A 23096-nucleotide genomic window follows, 5' to 3' on the forward strand; every position below is an offset into this window, starting at 1 on the left:
AGGCCAACATCCTGATGCAACTAGGTCAAACTAAAGGTCATCAAAAATAGAGTCGATAAAGCCCTAAGCTCCACCATATGTGGTGCAATTCAAGCCGCGTTAAATGTTGCCCATAAAATAAATCATCAATGCCTCAATCATTTCTGGGAGATATTCTGCAAAAGATGAAATTTAATAAAAAACACAATTTCCAGCCTAATTTAAGTGACCAAGTGCCTAAAAGCAATAATGGTCTTACCAATCCGCTCACCTGGAAAGTAACACCTTTATCCAATGATGTGCAGTCAGACTAGACACAGGACCAAAACGAGCCTCGAGAATACAGACGTGGAGTTACCTGCTTCCAGGCACCAAGGCTGCGTCCTTCAACTGGTTCACTTAGACATTTTGGCGACCTTTGATAAAGTGGATCTCAATGTTCTGCTCCAGGGCATAGATTCTTCTGAGGTTTTCATGGGAACGCCCATCTCTGGTGAAACCCTGTATCAAATCACACCCATCAAGTTCAGCTTGGTCCCTCTCTTGGCAACAACAAACGAATCCTGCGCAGTTCCTCCAGATTTGTCTTGGCGTATTGCTCAGGTTTATACAGCTTCACTGACTGAGGTCATGGAAAGGTACAACACTGGCTATCGCGTGAAAGCAAGGGACACATTTACTTCAGAATCTCAGGAAGATTGCCCATTGTGGATGGACTTTTTGAGCAGCAGAAATGGATGGATCTAAATCTCCTTTGTCTCAACACCTCCAGGTGGGAGATCCTGTTTGGTTCTTCCAATTCTACCACGCTGCTATTAGATTTCCCCCCCCTTTTCATGGGCTCACCATAAATACCAGCTCAGCAGGTACTAAATTTAGGGACAGCCTTCGATGAGGAGCTAACGTTTACGTTGCAGGTAAACAATGTTGTCAAAAATATCTTTTACCTATAGCTCTTTTGAAGACCCTTCTAGTATCAACACTTCCCTCGAAGGGGTGCAGTAGTTGTGGTAGTGGTTTTACCTTGCACAGACTACTGCAATTACATGTACTGTGGCCTCACCAGGCAGAAACTCCCAAGAACACAAAACACCAGCTCTCCCACTCACCTAGCTACCCAAGTGGATCTACCTTACCCACCCCCACACCAGATGGCTAAGGTGGGCCTCTCAAAACAGACCGACTCCCCTTCCGACAGAGCCCTAAAGTTTACTGTATCGATAGCGATTTGCATGCAACCCACTGCAGCACAAAAACATTTGAATGAAAAAATGTTTGTGAAAATGTTCAAACGGGAGTCTGAAAAGAAATAAAAGGAGCATCTTACAACTGAAAAATAAATTTAAATATGTATATTAAAAAAGTATGCAGGAACAAGGCATGCAACAAAAATGCATGGGACATAAAGGAGACTGAAGTCAGTAGGAGCAAAAATCAGGATTCTCCTAAAGAGTGGTGGAATATAACGAAAAAATAAAATAAAAAATTAATTTACCCCACAAGTTGTGAAATGGACCAAAAAGGCATTTTATTTAAGGCTGAATATGAATTGGCTGCACCGAGTTGAACACACTCAACCCCATGAAATACCCTCCCATTTACCTTTATGTTTACAGGCTGACCTCTGCAAAGCCCCTAAATGACTTCAAGCCAGCATTTCATGTGAAACTTTGGTGGGGGGTGCGGGGGGGGTTGTGGCAGCATCCAGCATGGCACCCATGATTGCAATTGTCTGGAGTGGATTCCTCCATTTCGCCCAACCCTGTGAAGCACTGAGGCAGTTGAAAGGTAGTGTGCACCCTAAAGACAAAAGCTGCAAACATATATAAACCCCTAATCACAAGGCTGCATAACGAATCAACAACTGGGATGCCGCATTTGCGACCAATTTAGGTGATGCAACGGATGGGGAAAGAATGATAGTAAAGTTATTCAACCCAAGACTTCATGGCACGGAGAACATTTTGTACAATTACGATATTGAGGGTTAACAGAAATGACCAGAAAGGGTGGAATTTAGAAGCTTGTTTTTTTTTTATAATGCCCTTAAAACCTAAGAGGTTTCCAAGCGCGGACCCGGAATTCGAACCTGTGATGCTATGCTTGCTTCCAAGACGAGTGTGTTGCCACTGAGCTATGCTACCCGTGCCCGTGGAGCTAAGTGCGATCAAATGCCCCGAACTACTGACAAACGCAGAAGAGTGCAATGACCAGAGCCTTCAAACAATATGTATATATTGAGGTGTTGGTTACTTTTATAGAAACAGCACAGTCCCGGGCTTTAAGTGGGCCGGCGTCGTGCCCCACCAGTCTCCAGAAAGGGCTCCCGAGCCGGGGCCCACCCCCGACTAGCCCCAGCCAGCCAACACCTGAGGCAGCCTGTGTAGAGGCTGCACGGTTACACGAGCTGCCTGCAGGAGTCAGCACTTCGGATTAGGCACCGCCTTTCCTTTTTTCTAAACCGAAGTCCTGACAGCTGCAAGCAGCAGGCGTAACAGTGCAGTGCAGGCTGCCTGATGTCTATGTACTCGAAACAGGAGGAGTGCTGGACTGTCCTGATCTCCTTTTGTTTCAGAGTAACTGGTCATCACCCGGGGGGCGTGGCTACAAAACCATGTGAGCGGACGTGCTTCTCGTCGGGCTCGTGGCGATCCTACAATGATCCTGGAATAAAGTGCAGTTGCACTGGACTGGCGGGCGCAGAAACATAAGCATTTGCTTATGAATATGCTGTAATCACTCAGTGCTCTTGTTGAGCGGGCGTGACACCTGGAGAAAGCTGCTGGAGGCGCGCGGAGTATGGTGACACGGGGGACGAGAAACACAAGATGGCGACCCGCCGTGGCGGAGAAGAAGTCACTGCCGAAGCGTCGGCGGCGCGACCGGGAGATGGACTGGAGTGCCTGTAGAGCTGTGAGGGGGCACGCTGGGGTGTCGCTGGAGTGTCCGGGAGCTGGGAGCTGCCCGTTGCCTATAACAGTGAGTAATATCCCCGCGGGCAGAGAGACACGGAGAGGTTGCAGGCGCTAGCACCGCACGGGAGCCAAGAAGACAAAGTGATCCCCACGGCCCGACGGCAGGAGAGGCGGCCCCGAGAAGACTGCCAAGGGCTGGAGCCGAGACCGAGGCGCCCGCTCGCTAGTCTCCTGTGACACTTCAAAGAGAATGAACAGTCCAAAAATCCTTAAAGAGTCGCCCCGGTCTCCCGTGACACTTCAAAGGGAACAAACAGTGTGAGAAGCCTCAGAGTAATACGCCCCGGTCTCCTGTGACATTTGTAAGAAAATAAACATTGAAAAGCCTCGAAGAGACGCCCGGTCTCTGGAGCGGGGACAAGACAACAGCGGGATGGCAATTGTGCACTGAACGCCCGCACAAGCAAGTTGGCACGCATTGTGGTGTGCTGCACTCAGGAAGCAGCTAATTGACACCATTTTGCCCTGTGCCGCAATACCTCTTGGCACACACATGGGCTATCCGCTGGTGTGGACCCTGGGGGCACCACAAAGTGCCTATTGGATGTGCAGGCCAATCATATAGCCAAAGGGCTATGAGTCAGCTGTAGGGTGTGCCTTGCATAGGGCGGACCTCTGGACTGAATGGTGGCGGCAGGGCCCATGTGGGCGGCCTGACGATCGACACTGGGGCACACAAGTGTGACAGTTACCCATCAGGGGCACAGACACGGGCTAAGGGACACCCTCGGGGAAGCACAAAGGAACAGTAGAGGGGGCTCTTGTGATCAAGCGGGAGCGCATAACCCTCTGCTGTGATTGGGAGCGGGACCCGGAATTTCTCTAAGGTGTCCCCCCTAGACACGTGAAACTGTAGCGGGTTACACCTGTTGGAACTGCGGTCCACAAGTGGCAGGGCTGCCTATGTCCTTTAGTGGTAGCGCCATGTCAAATAAGCCTCCGAGAACAAAGGCGAAGCAGCCTACGCTGGATGAATATGCCAGGACCCCGCCGGGCCCAGAGGGGGCCAGGGGTAAAGACAAGCCCCCCGTGTGTGGCATCGCGGGCACGAGTGCGAATCAGGCGGTCCTGGCTGCGATCGCAGATCTTAAGTTGGCCTGGGAGACGAAGCTGGAACTGGCTGTGACTGAATTGAAGACAGCACTGGACCGCAAGGTAGGAGAGGTGCAGGAAGAGGTGAACCTTCTGCGGCAGGACGTACGGGCCCTGGCGGAACGCACGGATAACCTAGAGAAAGAGGTGGGCCCTAACACGGCGGATTGTGCATCGCACAAGTCTGAACTACACGCCCTGGTGCAGCGGGTGGGCAATTTGGAGAACAGGGTGGAGGAAGCAGAAGGACGCGCCCGGAGAAATAACATTCGCATTGTGGGTATACCGGAGGGTGCAGAAGGGCACAACCCCACGGAGTTCATCGAATCCATGTTGCTGCAGGAAATACCTGGAGGGGTGCTGTCTCAAGGGTTCGCGGTTGAGAGGGCGCACAGAGCTCTGATGAGGAAGCCGCCGCCAGGTAACCCGCCTAGGCCAGTGATTGCCAAGATCCTAAACTATCGGGACAGGGAAAGGATACTGGAGCACTTCCGCAAGGGAGGGACAATCCAAAGAGGAGCGGCGAATATAACGGCCTACCCGGACTATACCCTGATGGTGCAGCGAAGTCGGTTGAATTTTGGAGTGGTCAAGAGGAGATTGCGAGAAGCGGGCCATAAATACATGTTGCTTTACCCGGCGAAATTGAAAGTCTTTTACAAGAACAGAACTCTATTTTTTGATTCCCCGAATGATGCCATGGGATGGCTTGATATGGTAGGAAGCCCGCAGGAATCAGACGTCCAGGCGAAAGGAGGAGATGGCGCAGATAAGTAATCGGCAGCGGGCGCACCTGCACTGAGGGCAGCATGGAACTATGGGACTAGATTATAGTCAGTGATGTGGCCCGGTGGCCGGTAAAACCTGAGACCATAGACAATGAGACTGAGCACTGTGATTGTTGCTTTATTAAGAGCCTGGCAGAGCTACTCTGCATACCCCCATTTAAAGATTAGTTAGGTCACTAATAGTGTGGCGACACCCTGCTGGGGTCTTGACCTGGGGTTCCAGGGGAGGTCCAAACGCGGGGGAGCCTGAGATCCAGGGATGGAGCTGGGCACTTTTTTGGGGCGAGGTGGGGCGGGGGGAGGAGGGGGTTGTGTGCAGTGGTTTGGTATATTTGGGTTAAGGGAGGGGACGGGGAGTTTTGGGCGTTCAAGTTTAAATATGAGCCTTTGGGAAGAACTAAAACCAGGAGTCCGTTTGGTGTAGGAGGGTGGGCTGACTAGAACGGGGAAGGGGAAACTACCGATGAACCATGGGGGACCTTAAGATATTAACTTGGAATGTGAGAGGGCTCAACAGTTATTTGAAGCGAAATAAGGTCATGCTATATTTGAAGCGACATAAGATAGACGTCGCTCTGTTACAGGAGACGCACCTGACGCGAGAGAAAGTGGAGCTTGTTGGGAGGAAATGGAGAGGAACTGTGGTGGGTACATCGTACTCTGCCTATGCAAGGGGGGTTCAGGTCTGGGTGGCTCCGCATGTCCCATTTAAGCTGATGGAAGAAGAGGTGGATGAGGATGGGAGGTTGGTTATGTTGAGGGGGCTGATAGAGAACAAAGTGTGCATTGTTAATACATATGCCCCTAACCAAAATACGGCTGCATACTTTAGGACGCTGTGTACCAAATTGAGTGCGTGTATGGGCGGTGCGATGATCTGGGGGGGGGGGGATTTTAATTGTGTATTGAATCCTAGGGTAGATAGGTCGGATGATAGGACGGACAGGCCCAACCCGGCGGTTAAGGTATTGCAGGCGCTGCTGGATGACTTTGGCCTGGTAGACGTGTGGAGAACGAGACACCCCGGTGAGAGGCAATACTCGCACTACTCGGTTCCGCATCAACTGCACACGAGGCTTGATTATATCTTTGCCACTCCAGACGTAGCCACTGAGAGCACCCATATAGATCATAAGGCGAGAGTCCTATCGGATCACTCGCCTTTGGTCCTAGGGTGGCAGTATTGCCCCCCCGAGGGCGCGAATACCGACGTGGCGCCTCCGAGCGGAGGCGCTTAAAGACCCAGTTTTCAGAGAGGATATGAGAGAGGAGATTGTTGCCTATTTCGAGGCGAATACTGGGAGCGTAAAGTCTGCGGGTACTTTATGGGAGGCTTTCAAGGTTGTGATGCGGGGGGCTGCCATTGCGAAGTCGAAGGGACTGATGGGGGGAGTTCTAGCTGACCTGCATAAAGCCGAAATCGAGCTGGAACGAGAGTTGGGAGGGGGCGCGGCTGATACAGAAGTAGTGCTCAGATTGCAGCAGCAGTGCGCGGAATACTGGGATAGGCTCTGTAACCTTAATTACAAAAAGTATGTAGAGAGGCAGCATGCAGGGGGAGATAAAACGGGCCGGCTCCTAGCGTGGTTGTATAAGAGCGAGACCCCTAGATCTCCGATTCAGACTGTGACCAATGCAGAGGGTGTCACGGTAGACACCCAAGAAGGTGTTAAGAGGGCATTTGCCGAATATTATAAGGTGCTGTATGAGGACGAAAAGGGGGGCAGCAATGAGGAGATAAATGAGGTACTGGAAGATATTGGCCTGCCCCAAGTTAGCGACGAGGAGAGAGAAGAGCTGGATGCACCGATTACTTTGGAGAAACTTAAGGGGGTCGTAAGGCAGTTACCCACTAGCAAGGCTCCAGGTGCAGACGGGTTCCCCAGCAAATTCTATAAGGTGTACGGGGAGGAAGTGCTCCCCCCCATGCTGGAAATGCTCAACGAGGCGTTGGAGGTGGGACGGTTGCCAGAATCACTTAGGGAGGCGATTATAATACCGCTCCCCAAGCCCAATAAATCAGGACATGATTGCGGCTCCTACAGGCCCTTGTCGATGTTGAACCAGGACAGTAAGATACCGACAGCTGTCCTGGCCAACAGAAAGCGAAAAGTAATCGGCAAGTTAATTCACCCAGACCAGACGGGCTATGTCCCGAGCAGGAACATCACCCACAATCACAGACAGCTCCATCGAGTGGTCGAATGGGGGTGCAATAACGATGGCGAAATGGCGATTGTGGCACTGGACGCAGTTAAGTGGCTCGACTCGGTTAAGTGGCCATGGTTGCTGGCGGCCCTAGCAGGATATGGAGTGGGGCCAGGCTATATCAGATGGGCTAAGATACTATACAATGAACCGCTGGCTAAAGTTCGAACGGGTTCGGTGGTGTCTGAAAGGTGGCGGCTGGGCAGAGGCACTAGACAGGGGTGTCCCTGGTCCCCGATGCTTTATATTCTAGCCCTGGAGCCCTTAGCAATCTATCTTAGGCAACAATATGACCCAATCGGTATAGAGGTGGGAGGGGAATGACATTTTATATCCTTGTATGCAGATATGTTACTATATCTGAAATACCCGGAGGAAAATCTTCAATATGTTTTGGAGGTAATGGAGAGGTATGCCAGGCTGTCCGGTATAGCGGTGAACCCCCAGAAATCTAGTATATTCCCGCTGGGTAGCTATGTGGGAATTCAGGCAGAAGGGTTGCCGGTGTTGCAGGTCCCGTGGGCAGTGAGCTCTTTTCGCTACCTGGGAATAGATGTGTATCACATGGTAGAGGAGGAACATAGGCGCAACACGGAAATAGCTATTGGGAAAATCGGGAAATGCATGAGGTTCTGGGAGATGTTGCCTCTGGCGATGATGGGCCGAGGTGCTATGCTTAAGATGGTGGTTTTACCTAGGCTGTTGCATTATTTTAACAATATCCCATACATGATACCTAAGAAGTTTTTTGTTAAGCTGCATAGTATGTGCAGGGACTTTTTGTGGCACGGTACCCGGAATAGAGTTGCATTATGGAAGCTGCAGAACTTCTACAAGAAAGGCGGTATTAACCTGCCTAATTTTGAGGTTTACTATGTTGCGGCACAACTGCAATACGTGGCTAAGTGGCTCTCGGATGACGAGACCCCTGAGCACAGGTTGTTTGGGAGGAACTGTACTCCTTTTTATTTGCGGGAAATTATCTGGGTGGCTAGCTCGGAAATGAAGGAGCGCCCTAGAATGCTGTTGCTGGGGCAGAATATGTGGCGGCGAGCCTGCCGGATGATGGGGGACCCTTTCCCGTGTGTTCTGCAGATACCGTTGGTCGCACTGGTGGAGGGGGACAGGCAGCTGAGAGTAATTATTAGGACCTATTGGGAATCAGTGGGACTGTTCACGCTAGGAGACATGTGGCGAGACGGGACTATTATGACCTTTGAAGGACTCGGGGGGGGGGGGGGGGGGGGTGGGGGGGCATGAGGTCTCAAGGCTGTATGAGATGATGACCAAGGTGGGGAAGGACTTGGGGCACTTGAGATTGGAATGGGAAACAGAAATGGGAGCCCCGATTGAAGATGGGATGTGGCAACGGGCTTTGGGATATCATAAGAAGGTGTCGAGAAATGCCAGGTTTAAACAAATACAGCTATATGTTACGCACAGGGCATACATGACCCCTCTTAGAATATCGAAGTTCCGAAATGTCGGGCGCCAGGCGTGCCCCAAGTGTGACGATGAGAGCGCTGACATGATACATATGTTTTGGGCGTGCCCGTTAATCGGAAGCTACTGGGGCGAAGTGGCGCAGAGGTTAGCGGCAAAGGGGGTCATGCTCAAGATAGACTCGGCCTGGGCCTGCTTGTTGGGAGGGTATCCCAGAGCGAAGAAACTTAAACATGTAGAGAAATTGAAAGACTTGGCATACGTACTTGCGAAACGAAGGATTGCCATGGGATGGAAGGGGTGTCACAGGCCACGAGTAGAAGTCTGGTGGAGGGACCTACAAAAATGGGCGGAGGCTGAAACGGTGGTGTGGCAAGAGGCTAGTAGTAATACTGGGGATGAGGAAATGGGCTCCCTCATGGCGTGGAAACTATTGATAGCTGAATTGTTTGGAGCAGTATCAGATCCAGCTGAATCTGAAGGCAGCGATGCCCAACCGCACGGAGCAGATACTGAAAGTGAAGAACACACAGGCTCATAAGGGGGGGTGGGATTGGGAGTGTAGTGTTTTAGGTTGTCAAACGTGTTTAAATTGAAACGTCATAAGCTTTACTGAATGCTGGTTGTTTGGTTCTAATAAAAACTTTAAAAAATAAAAAAACTGGTCATCACCCAGCATAGCTTCATGCTGAGTGATGACGAGTTACTCGGAAAAAAAAAAAAAAAAAAAAAAGGAGAGACTGGGCCCTCAAGCCCCTCCTCCTGTTTCAAGTACCGAGACACCAGCAACAGGCAGACCCTTCGTTCAAGGAGCCTGTGGTTAAAGCAGGCTCCTTGAATTAAAGGCATGTCTGCTGCGTGCGAGCTGGAGCACACTAGTGTCACACCTTTGGGTGGGCTCAGTCCCTTCTTTTATTTAAAAGGAGGAGCTGGGCGCATCAACGGTAATAATACCAGTGTGCCACAGCTCCACCTCTTTTACCAGCCACCCAGCATTAATAGAGGGGCCCTCGTTAGGGGGTGTGTCCTTAGGCCACACACCCAAATGAGAACCCCCCCCCCTCTCGATTGAAGCACTGGCAGAGTGTACTTCACATGAATGTGTTATTTAATAAACGAGGGTGGAATAATATAAACTGCAGAACTGTTGTAGGACATGACATTTGAAGGAAGCTTCTTGTGCAAGGGATTATTATAATTATCTTGACTTTGTTAATATATGATAGGATCGCCTCAAAGCTAAACTAAAACAGCAGGACTGAATTAAAGGTCATTAATACGGATGGATTAGGAGAATAGTCATTACTTCCATAAACTGAAACCCAATGATGAATTCTTGGGATGTTCAGAAGAGGAGGATAGCTCAGTGGCAGCGTGCTCGACTTGGAAACAAGATGACACTTAGCAACACAGGTTCGATCCCTGGGTCCGCACTTAGAAACCTCTGGGTATCAAGCGCGTTATAAATAACCTATCATATATCTCATATATCTCCATTTCAGCATGGAGGTCTAGGGCTCGGCGATATGAACCAAAAGTCATATCTCAATATTTTTTGGGGTGAATGGCGACATACAGTATAGATCTCTATATTGTTTATGTGGGACAAATGCTCCGTTTTAAGCCGTCAACTACATGTGAGATGTCAAAAACCTTTATAAGACATGGATCAAAATAAAGTGCAAATACAGGGTTCCTGTTTGAGAATACACAGCTGTGTAAATAATAAATGGTTTACAAAAAAGTAGTACATGTAATAATGTGTATTTATGTATGCATCTTGGAATCGTACAAAAATGTCGACCTGGGAACTGCAACGGTCGAAAATGCCGACTTACCTCTTCTTTACACTTATATATTAGGGGTTTAGAGTATAATATTAATATCGGGGGGCTGCGGGGGTCTCCCCCCCCCCCATGTATATGTGGTGTAAAGGGTTAAAAAAATAAAAAGTCAGCATTTTCGGCCGTTGCAGTGATCACATAGATCCTATGTCTTGATGTTAATATGGTCTCATTCAATATCGCTTTTGAAAATATATCGATATGTCTCCAAAACTCAATATATTGCCCTGCCCTATAGAGGCCTTCAATACAAAACTTAAGAATCCGCCAGGGCAAAAAAAAATTCCCCACTAAGTTAAAGGGGGGGGCTCACCATGAACAATTTGCAATGTTAGGCGAAATCAGAAGAGGTATTTAGAGACCAAAACAACTTCATGTCTGGCAAGCACTGGAATTCTTTCCAGGGCAGAGAGATGGATTTATATTGTTTAAGTCCCAAAACAATGCAGCATTTATTCCCTGAACTCTACTGAAGCTAAGAGTTCACCAAGGATCCCACAATTGCCTTGTCCTGCTTATTTGCAGTAGAGTGCCATGGCTGCAGCATCGACCATCAACCTTTCGTTGTGACATCCATGTTCCAAGATGGCAGGACTACTACTACAATTCTCAAAATGTGTAGCTGATAATACCAATTGGTCGATCCTGGAGGGTGGAACAACCCTGCAATGCTCAGTTCTGCTAATTCCACCATCCCCCCAAAAAAGAAAGAAAAAGAATAAAAACACGCCATACACAATTATTATTGACGTACAGCGACATTCCATATGCATTCCACTCCAATTTACAGTCGCTCTCATTTACTTTACCCACGATCACAGCTACTTATAGGACAGAACCATCCCTGCACATGCCCCAGAACAACCCCTCGCCACTAAAGGAGCATCACTAGGACATAAGATGGGCTTCCTTGTGCACTTACTGATGTTACAATGTATAAAATCCCCAGATCACCTCTCCTAATGCAAGGGGACTGTTGGAAAGCAGTCTAGGTAGATGTATTGTGATTTGCATATATTTGTTTGGAAGGCCATGGCTAGTGGCCTGTTACGAATATGAAATAAACAGTGCCATGGGCAAAGGCCAGCGAAGAGCAAATGCATATAATTAGAGAAGGGATTCTAAAGGCTATACAAAAATGGCATAATGGGGGATATCAACGGGGACGCCGCGAGTTAAGCCGGTCCCGGGTTTCCCAATGTGCTGAATTTCAAGGGTGTTGTATCATTATGTTTAATCACCTGAACCGCACTTACTTTCTTGGTTTTGTGAAAACATGGCCAAATTTTCCATCCACAAGGCTGTCAAGACTATACTGCACTAATGATCCCTACTATGGGTGAAACCAGGTATGAAGTTGCCCCGACAGCCTTGCAAATGGCTATGTATAAAGTAGCAATGCCCTTTTAGACAAAGACAATTTCCTGGAGAAAAAAAGGTTTGCATTTGAACTAGTTTGTATACCCACAATGCCTTGCTGGTATGGCTCACAACTGGAGGCGAACTTCCAGCGATGGCTACTAGGTGTTGATGTGGAACGTGCGACTTGGCTCAAATGGAATTTCTTATTGTCACATTTCAGGTGAAAGGGTATTTGCCAAACCTTTTTAAACCCACCATAACTTTCTTGGTGTGTATGTGTGTAGGAGCATACAACAAACCATACATGACGATTACACAAATGTTTGCCCTGATCAGGGTTAAAGTGTTTCATTGGGCTAAGTAGGCCTACCCAAGTGAGAGATAGGATATTAATGTTACCCAGAAGGGAGCCCAAGGAGTGTTGTGGCCACTCTACTGTGTGTGAAGGAAGGAAATGGATGGAGTGTTACAAATAATAATAATAATAATAATAATTAGGCTTTTATATAGCGCTACAAACCCTCAGGTATCTGAGCGCTGCTTATTATTACCCACGGTGTGTGGTGCTCATTTATCGACCTCGGAAGGATGAAACGCTGAGTTTGGCGCTGCCGGGATTCGAACCTGCGTTAACAGGCTCTGCACGGGTGCCAAAGCGGGCGCTCTACTCGCTGTGCCACTTGACCGGCATAGTTGTAAAAGGCAAAATGGAATGCAGAAAGAATGGACTGAGTGAGTGAGTGTTCCACAAGTGACAGCTGGGGCTTGGAGGTTGGGTAGAGAGTGTGTATCCAGTGGGTATTCCCCTCCGTGTCCCATGACTAAGAGGACAACAGAGAAGAATTAAGTAAACTTAGCAGCATGCACACAACTCCTGCATGCTCCATACAACAGGGTGACATTCCAGCTTGGAGAATATGGGCAGTGAAATGGAAAGAGTTAGTGCGAAAAGCATCCTAAATGGTTCAACAAGCAATTAAGTCAGTAGGAGATCATGTGTTAGGATGCAAAGAACTACAGGGTCTTGCATAAGTAAGCATAAAGGATGATGAACTGTGAAGGTTAATTGGAGCAGTTAACGCGTTTCACACAAAAAGCACTTTCTCAAGACAGTGAGAGAGGGGGCTTAACGGATAAATAGCTCAACATGTTTTTTGAGCTGGGGGCAAAAGAGACCATCTAAGGCAAACCCAAATCATTCAATTTCAATATTACTTATTCTTTATGAGAACATTATATGTCATTACTAGGCGAGTGTCCCATTCCCCAGAGCCATTATTAACAATAAAGATAACACGTTATTATGCTTCCTATGGCCACTGGGAAGTGCGTACCCCCCCCTGCTTACCCTCTTGGGGTAAAAATATATTGACTACTGCCTGCTCCCCATTCCCTGCTTAAAACACACCCACCACCCCAAGTTATGCTCCAAGTGCAGATGTACAGTCCCTGTGGAACAGAGGCACCACTCTGGCGGGCTCTTCCTAATACTCCCAAGTCACATTTACATTCACCTTCAAAACAACATAACCCGAAGCTCAATATCAAGACAACCCCATACCATGCCTCCATGAACATTTGCAGTCACCATTAACCCGATACAAACCCCATCCCCCACATCAATGCCAAACCATTTATCTTGTGCACTAAGTGCACATTTACAGTCCCTGTCTAATTAAATGCCCCCCTTGCTCATCATTATTAACGCGAAGCAATCGCCCTGATGCTTCCAATGCACAATTGGTGACTCCCAAACCAATACGCGTTCTTCAACCTCATGATTTATGCAAAGGGACAACGACTAAATGAGATAGCACACGTGTGCAGTCCGTTAAGCACAAGGCAATAAAAACATCATATATGGGCCAAACGTTGCAACTGAACGAAATAAAAAGTTCTAGTCTCTGCAGAAAGCGAGGTGCAGTGGGACAGCTTTGGAGATGTCGCTGGTCAGTCCCCTACTGCCTCTGGAACTTTACAATGAGAAAACTCCAGATGCGTCCCCTTTCCTATGTATGATCAGAAGAGCCTCGCCACACGCTTTCAATGAATGAGCCACAACAGTGCCATCACGACCCACGCATTTGTTCCGTTCACTTGAAGCAACCACAATAAAAAACCACTGCAAGTTCGCGAATTGCTGCTTGAAATGGCTGTAAGAATAAAAAAAAAACGTCCATGTACATCGAATTGCATTCCGAATGCCGTTAACCTTAAAACTGAAAAATCACCCTCATTTGAACTTTGCCCAATACTCCTCCAATAAACGGGCGAAGGCCTGCGCCCCAAAGTTGGCTTCCTCACTTGCATTACAAATGCCCAAATGTACCCCAAATGGCCATTCTATTAGTTGCCTCCGAAATGAGAATACGGTTGGGAAACCAACCCCTAGTGGCCAGCAGCTCATCAAATGCACTTCTGCTAGCCACAAAAAAAATGCACCACCGCCTCACTATGACCACAACAAACCTCCCCCAACTGTACCCCAATTGTAATGCAATTGAGGAAGCAAACTTTGGGGCTCAAGCCTTCGATAGAAGAATTGGATTACATGTGTGGCTCACTCATTGAGCGCCTACCTGTAATCCAATTCTCCTGTCTGCATCCCATACACTGCGAATTCTCACCTGGACTTTCTATAGCATCCCATGTAAGATTTCTCCCGATTTTAAACAGCACAATAAAACCTATAATTACCCAAATTAACGGCACATAACGTGTCTATATCGTAACTTCTGGAGTACAGACTTGACCCGGGTTCGAGGGGACCCACCTTGCCTCTTGGATCCCAAAGGACTTGTACTAATATCCTCTCCTCACACCCACATGCCATGATCCACACTCCAGGGTGCCATTCCCACTCGGTGATTTCCACCCTTAAAACCCCCAGAAGGACTTCAAGACCCATCCTGATCGATCCGCAATTTCCTCGAACCTCTAAATCTACAACCACCAAAAGCCTTTACGTATTTAGACTAGCCCTTCCATAGAACCCGGCACTCCCCATAACCAGGTTGTAATCACTTATGAACACCACTCACAACCTGTGCCCAGGACCTGCGCTACACATGTGAGCCCGACACTGCATTGGCAGTACCGTTGCCCCTCCATTGTCACCTCCAATGCCCCTGACGGGCTGGAGACAAGCCGCTCGGGAATCCTCGGCATTGTACCTGAGTGCCGTCCTGCTGCTCCAGCCCTTCCGTGGCAACCCCCTGGCACACTAGACCGGTCTCCTGCGGTCGCTGCTCGTGCCCGGCGCAAGCCCGAGTCCCGGCACATGCAGCATGCAGTGCACACCCTGCATGCACAGAGTGGGCAGTCACTCACCATTCTGCCGCAACCACGGCATTGCCTCTAACTCAGAGTCACGCCCACTGGGCGGCGTCAACGCTGCGTGCCCCTGCGCATCCCCCCCTCCCGCGCACACCACGCAGCTTTCTTCGAAGGAATAGAAGGCCCTCCGGGGTAGCAGTCCGCCTGCTGGAAAACAGAGCGGCCATCTTTGATTGACCAACTTCATTAAATGATTGTAGAGACGGACGGCAAACAGCAGAATTTCAAACATATTTTAATGGTTCTATTGTTAACATCCAACTAATTATGACGGGTCCAAAATGTATGCTAAAATTAATCTTGCTAAGGAAAATGGTATTTTATGTTCATGCTAGGTATATTATGTTTTTTTGTTATTGAAATATAGCGTCTTTCAAATAAAGGCAATGTTATGTATCGTAATTCTCCGTTCACTATCTGCACCTTTGGCGCATCCCACTTCACTTTGCCACATCTAAATTGGCCTTGAGAGAATGCTCAATCGACGTTTAGATCTCTTGGAAGGAACGAAGCCAAGTGGATGTATGGAACAAGAAAACTTCTTGGAATCACTTTATTTATTGAACATTTTTTATAAGACAGAGCAAGGAACATGACTTTACCAAGACTCTCTCACAGAGGGTGACAAGGTCACTTATACAAGGAGTTTTCATGTGCATATGGTAGTTAGTTGATAAGTAAAACAATGTACAATTGGATCAGCATTTTACTAGGACAGCCAAAAAAGCAATATTATTACACAATTCAGATTTTCCATACTAACTGTTCAGGAAAGTTACAATTCTATTAAAGACACTGTTATGCTGCACCTGCTGCATACTTACCAACCCTACAGATTTAGGCAGTAGGATACTACTTTTTAAGCAGTCCTACTGCCTACAGATTTGGGTGACAGATCCTACTGCTTTTTACAGTGGCAGGTAATTTATGTGACTCTAACGCAGGCTGCAGGACAAAGCATGCAACACATTAATGAGTTTTTGTCTGTACAGTGGGTTGGTAGGTGATTACGTTGATTGGGCTCAAACCAATCCACTGACCTGACAGCTACTTGACTCTGTCCTGTACTCTTGCCGGGACAACCCTTAGGTGAACCACTAGTGGAGGCAAGTGGCAGAGTGTAACACCATCACACCATAGCTCTCAACTCACCCACTTTTTGCGGGTGTCACCCACCTTGAAAGCAGATGAATCACCTCCAAGTCCCTCATACGCCCATTCACTTCTATGGGCCTCTCACCCGCCAAAAAGGAAATCGGGTGTTTTCACCCGCCTTGCTGACTAAAAAGGTTGAGAGCAAGGTATCACACAGCATCTGTCTATCAGACTGAGGGGGTATCAGTCGCATAGCTCTCAACTCACACGCTTTTGGCGGGTGTCACCCGCCTTGTAAAGGGCGGACTCACCCGCCAAGCCTCCTGCAAGCCCATTCATTCCAATGGACGTCTCACCCGCCAAAAACAAAATCGGGTGATTTCACCCGCCTTTGCAACACAAATGGTTGAGAGCTATGCAGTCTCCATGTCATTCAGTGTTCAACTTGCAATAAACATGTACTGCCCTGGCTGCTGCTACAGAGCAGTGGCAAATGCTGCCTACCAGCTCGGTGTGATTACCTTCTTTGAAGTTAGGTAATTGAATTCGGTGTTGAGCTACCATTCAGATTTATACTTTTTTAACATTTGAACATCTTTCCATGTTGTGCTGTTTGATGGTTTGTGTATTTTAGAATGCTTCAATGGTGACAACAATGTATGTTTTGTATTTTCCTGTGATGTCATTGTTATGCAAATTATTATTTTTGAAACTTGAAAAATCCTACATCTTTTTGGTCACAGAATGTTGGCAAGTATGCTGCTGGCACGGAGGGGGGCACCCAGGGTGAAGTGTGCACCACAGAGGCCCTGTGCTGTGCCAGGCCCGAAGGGCGGGACACACGGCGGGTAGACGTGCAAAGACCACACTGACACAGGTACTCTGGTGTCAGAGCGAAGAGCCTCCCATTCGCTGGCTTTCTCGCTTGTGTTTATTACCTTGCCCATGTGGTGTGCACCACATGGACATTGCATCCCTCTCCAACTTTAGTCGAACAAAACAACCAAACAGATAAAACAAACATGTGAATTCCTCTGCCCTGGTGGCAGTCTTTTTTGGTGAACTTCTTGGTCGCCAGTCCTGTGCAATCAGATTTGCACACATTTTGTAGATGCCATTCAGGACGTACCCTTGGAGTCTGATGGAGGGTACTAGCCTCTTCCGGAGTGAGTATCGTTCTCGCCCCCGGTGTGGGGTGGCTTGTTTGGGCAGGCTCTCATCATCGTCACTCGGTACCAGGGGTGCTGGGGTTTGTCTTTCATTCGGGTCTCTCGTTGGTGGTGCCAGATCAGTCAATGGGGAGCGGGTCTCTGCATGGTCTTGGACCTCTCGAAATCCTGCCCACAGCGTGGATGGTGTCTGTTTGAAGTGAGCCACGTTCCGGGTTACTGTTTTGAGCCCACGCATAGCTCTGCCTAGCCCATGTTCCCGGTGAGTGATGGTCCAGGGGAGAGTCTCGAAGAGGAGGGCCATCTTTCCTTTCTGCACTCTGTTCTTCACTAACATTGTGTCTCCTACTTGGAGGTCACTGGGTGTGGCTCTTCTTGCTCTGTCTTCCTTTGAGTTGTGTTCTTGTCTTAGGAGTTCCACATGTTCTAGGTCTACCTGCAGAGGTTGCCACGAGAAGTGGAGGGGCAATCCCGTTTGGATGGGCACCCCGAACATCAGGGCTGCCGGGCTGACTTGCGTGGCTGCATGAGGTGTCTGACGGTAGGAATTAGGAAACCTGAATAACTCGGGTAGCCATGGTCGTTTCTTATCTTTCCCAATCCTCACTGTTTTGTTGATGGATGGCATAAATGTTTCCGCAACCCCGTTGGCCTGGCGCCAATACAGGGTGATGTGGTGATGGCGGATTCCCATGTCTTCGGTGAATCGTTTGAACTCTTTGTTAGTGAACGGCGGGCCGTTGCCGCTCTTTATTGATGATGGTATGCCGTGGATCGCGAACAATAAACGCGGTGGTGACCGAGGCTGCTTCTGTCGAGTTGACTAGTTCAACTTCAGGGTATCTGGTGTCCTCGTCAATGGCTATGAGGATGTAGGCTTCGTTGGCAATGGTTCAGAAGTCGATGCTTACTGTTTCCCAGCGACGTTCACTTTTTGGGGGACAGGCCATGGGCTCTGGTGGTCCGGGGCGGAGGGTAGCCAGGCAGGCTGTGCAGTATTTGACTAGTCTATTAACCTTGTGCTGTATCTGCGGCATCTACACTCGCAATTTAAGGAAGGCTTGTGTCTTTACGATCCCCTGGTGACCTTTGTGCGCAAGTTGTAGGGCCCTGTTAAGTGACTTCAATTCAGCACTACAACTAAGTCAATGCCTAGTCTGGTATGACCAAGGGAAGCCCTTATTTATATATTTTTATGACAAGTTCATAGATCTGTATGATAAACCCTTGTATAACGCCCCTCTCTTTGAATCACCCTGACCTCACTGAGCCAAGAAGTAGGTTTGTTTTGCAAATTAAAAGATTTATTTGAAAAATTAAACAATATATATATATATCACACGTTTATAAATCAATTATTATTTGATAGCACACTTATGAATATGACAGTGATCAACAATGGATAATATTACACTAGCACACTTTTTTAATTACTTAGGAGTTGGTATAGAGAGGATAAGGTAGCTGAGAATACTCTTATGGTTTCAAGGAAAAGCAATGATGGAAAGAATGCAGCACAGAAATAAACTGATATGGTTTCAACACGAGCTAATATAATCACTTTTTCTTTTGACAATTCACTCCCCCCTATGCAATATAAAGAGATGGAAAAGTGCACACAATTTTCAGGAAGACAATCACAATACAATACAAATTCTAGTTCCCCCCTGGTAAGCTTGGAGCAGCCGGTATGCTTTTAAAACATGCAGAAATACTTTTAAATGTGATTTGTAATGAAGTGAAAAATATGCTAGAAATTATTTTAATTCCCTATAGGAGATTCAGGGTAGCTGACAGCTACTTTGAATTAGTTCAGGTCTACACTAGCAATGATTCATGAGGGATTATCAGGTTGAAAACGAATTTCAGCACTGCAAGCAAAAGACAGCGATTTTTGACAGGTGGAGAAATTTGAGTCAAATTGCAATTCAAGTCACTTTTAGCGAGTGCGTCAAGCGCGATTACGGAAAACCTATAAGGAGTAGTTGGGCTTGTTGGAAAGCTCAGATTCTTAGCTTTAAGATGACAGTTAAATCGCGTTCCAAGCACGTATGGTTCAAAAGATACAGACAATTTAGTGGAGGTAGATTCTCAAAATTAAAGTGAAGCTCAGAATGACAAATGACACTTTCACAGGTTTGAAATCACAGAATGGACACACGATTTCTATGCAGTTCTAAATAGGTGGACATGGTTTGAATTAGATTATTTTAAACTAAGAGATTGGTTCTGCACAGCTCTGGCTGGATACTCACTCCTAATTTTGGAAGGAATGGGCCTCGTCACAGATCTGGTCAACAGGTTTAGCTGCGGTTCTCTCTGCTCTGCTGGTCTGGATCTCTGGTTCTGGCAAAAGTTCTTGGCACTGCACAGCGGTCTGGTCCGAGTCTGGTCTGCGGTTTGGATACAGCTCTGCTTTCTGGGTCTGGTACTGGCACCGCGGTCTAGTCTGGGTCTCTGGTTCCAGCAAAAGTTCTAGCCAGAATCGAACAGCACAGCCCGGCTGTTGACTAGATTGGTTAGGTGGCTGGATTCTGAGGCCTGCTGAGAAGGATTCAGCTTTTGGACTAGGCCTCTCTGCTGCAACTTCTGAAGTCTGGATTCTAAGTTCTGGTTCTGGAGTCTTCTGGCAAAGCGCTTCGCAAGAAATCAGGTTGAAATGGAAAGTGAATCTCTCTACCTGGCTCTCAGTGGCCCTTTTTATATCTTTTGAAAATGGGTGTGTGCGTGGGCATAACTAAGCCTGCCCCTCACAACTTATCATTGGCCAAGTTCTCCTCTCTCCCTTGATTGGGAGAAGGAAATGGAGTGTCATCGTGATGAGGTATGTTTATGGGTCAGAGAATCCTCCCCTTGTTGCTTTGCACACAAATCTAATTTTGATCCAAATGCATATTTATCTATGTACAATTTTTCTAATATTATATGTCCAGTTAACATATTTTCTGTAGCACCAAACCATCCGATCCCTGTCTTTGTAAGATGTCGTGTCCACTTCTGACAGAATTCTGCCCTTTTCATCCAGAACACAACCTCTAAACTTTTCCAGAATTTACACAAATGTGCACAAGGAATATGGGCATCAGATGATGAAGTGTCAGATTTTTAACATACATACATTTGGAGTAATACCCTATTTTCCGCTACTACCCCCCAGAACATACCACAGAGTCCTAACACTTCTTAAAATGTGCACCAAAAATCAAAGGAATCATGATATTATTGATATAATTTTCACAATTATGTACTATGAATTATCCATCTTTCTAAAATTATGCTCTGGCCCTGAGGGGTGTGGTTTCCCACAGCACATGGGGGAATTTCTTGTTTGTCCACTTCCTCCAAGCTCAGCTGGCTCCCAGAGGCATTACCCCTCCAATTTCCTTCCAAGAGGAAGCCACTTACGACCCCCTGATTTAACATTTGCCTGAGCCAAGGAAAGTTCATTGTTCTGTTTCCTGCAGTCCCAGGTACTCCTCCCCTGATTCAATCAGAGAGGTGTGATCTCCTTTTGGTGGGGCAGCAGAAGGGAGGCCAGGCCTGTGAATACAGTTGCTGGGCAAGTTTCAACTCCTGTTGGGGGTAGTTACTGGGCAGAATTCAGTCCCTTTAAGCCAGGCTTCAGCCAAAGGTCACTTTTGTTCCCATTTTTCTTCATCAAATCAAACTTACGATTTTGACACATGCAGCTAGAACGCTGATTCTAAGTTCAAAACTATGACATTTAAACATTTAAACAGTTGCAACCTATGTGACACTCAAAAGTAGGTCACTCATTTATTTTAAACATTTTGATTTTAGTGGCTTTAAATCCCATTTCACTTAAGCTGCTGACATCCACAGCTCAGCCAGTTTTGTTATGAACATTATTTTAGGCTCTTCATCTTTCCAAATTTTGTATGCACACAAGACTTCATTCTACCAGACGTCTGCTGGTGTTCAGTAAGATTTTTGAATATCTTGCAATGTTTGAAATAGGCATTTTGAGATTGCACTCAGAGAAACAAAGGTGATTTCAAAGCACTTTTTGAGCTAACAAGCACTGATGTTTTTCCTTTGGCACCATGTTTCACTCATGGCGCTTCTGGCCCATCATGCTCGCACTGGTGGGTGGCGGGTCAGGTGACCATTTTGGTGTGTGCAAAACCTGTGCAGTTTTCCTGGATTCTGGCGCAAATGTGGGCTTTTCAGCCACCTTGGATTTTCTAAGCCCACAGCACCAAATGTTGCAGCATAATAACTTGAACGTGGGTCGATACACCTAACAAGCCCCCGGCCCGACTGCACTTTGATTTCGAGTCGAGGTGGAGTCGGGTGCAAAGGATGTTTTGATCCACGCGCTGGGATGTCTGCATCATCTTCTTCCAATTCCGCAGATGGCAAAGTTCAGCATCTTTTCCTCCATCAGGGTGGATCGATCGGTTCTCCTCGCTGGTCCTGATGGGAGTATTGGGCGGTACCCCGGGCCCCACGGATCTTTGCTCCCGGTCCCCGGGTCCTCCTCCTTGGTTAGTCTCCATGGTTTCATCTCTCCTAGGATGACAAAGCAAAAGCGGCAGAAACATATTCGTAGACATTTCGCCACCACTATTAATGGTGGGGCAAACATATACATTTTATACATCAGGAGACATTTGCATTCAAGAATCAAAGAATTTTATAGGCTATATGTGGAATATTTTAGGGTTGGATTTGTATTAATCCTCTGGGATTGCAGAAGACTCCTCCAGTTGCTGCAGAGTTTGCTTGGGATGGCAACACTTTAGCTGACTTATATGGACCCACTTGTCTTCCCCTTCTGCCAAACTGCCTTTGGGGATGCGTATCTTGTAGGCGACTGGGGAGATCTTGTCTACAATTTCAAAAGGTCCCTTCCATGTAGGCAGAAATTTCCGCTGTTTGGCCTGGTTCCCTTGGAAATTGTATAGATAAACCCGGTCTCCTACATTGTATTCTTTCCTAGTAGTCTTCAAATCATAGTGAGTCTTCATGCTATCGGCTGATCTTTCTAGGTTTCGCTGAGCATAGGCAAAAGCATGTTGGAGGTGTTTCCTTAAATTTTCAACATACTCATGCGTTGTGAAGGCATTGATCAAGGTTTGCTCTTGGGTCCTGTAGAGCAAATGCTGGGGAAGCACCATGCTGCGTCCAGTCATTAGCTCGAACTGTGACATTTTAGTTGCAGATGAAGGGGTAGATCTGATGGCCATTAGGACAAGAGGTAATTGGATATCCCAACTTGGCCCAGAATCTGCCACAAACTTTTTTAAGATGCTCACAATGGTTCGGTTGTAACGTTCTACTGCACCAGAAGAGGCTGGCCGGTAAGCAATGTGTAGCTTCTTTTTAACCCCCAGTATCTCCCACATCTTAGTCATTACTTTGCTGGTAGAATGGCTACCTCTGTCTGACTCAATCCTTTGGGGTAGACCAAAACGGGAAAAGATGTGGTTGATCATCAGGGCAGCTGCTGATTCTGCCTTGCAGTTTGGGGCTGGGAGACATTACACCCATTTAGTAAATAAGCATGTCACCGTCAACATGTACTTATTTCACCTAGAGGAGAGAATCATGGGCCCTATGTAGTCGACTTGCAAATCTGACCATTGCAGTGTCATCCCCCTCTTTTGGAGAGGCGCACGGTGTGTGAGGGATATTGGCTGAAATTGTGCACACACAAGACACCCCTTCAAGTATTGGTCAAGGTCCTGCCCAATGTGTGGCCAGTATTCAACCTCTCTTAAGATTTTAAGTGTTGTATGACAGCCCCTATGACCGGCGGTGGCCGCATCATGGGCGTGACTT

At 47.4% G+C, this 23096-nt stretch overlaps 1 protein-coding gene across 4 annotated transcripts in view; it reads right to left on the reverse strand.

Annotated features, from left to right (window-relative positions):
- Positions 1-15088, reverse strand: part of GPAM (glycerol-3-phosphate acyltransferase, mitochondrial) — a 727629-nt gene extending 712541 nt beyond the window's left edge. Inside the window, exon 1 of one of the 4 annotated variants that reach the window (XM_069611788.1) lies at positions 15022-15051. The gene's annotated coding sequence lies outside the window, so the exon portion shown is untranslated. Of the gene's footprint in view, positions 1-14864 lie in introns of all 4 variants that reach the window. The other 3 variants (XM_069611787.1, XM_069611786.1, XM_069611785.1) reach the window with 3 other exon arrangements.
- Between the last annotated feature and the right edge of the window lie 8008 nt (positions 15089-23096).

The sequence above is a fragment of the Ambystoma mexicanum genome, chromosome 8 (genome assembly GCF_040938575.1).
Source record: "Ambystoma mexicanum isolate Mex_15411 chromosome 8, UKY_AmexF1_1, whole genome shotgun sequence".
Taxonomy (NCBI): Eukaryota; Metazoa; Chordata; class Amphibia; order Caudata; family Ambystomatidae; genus Ambystoma; species Ambystoma mexicanum.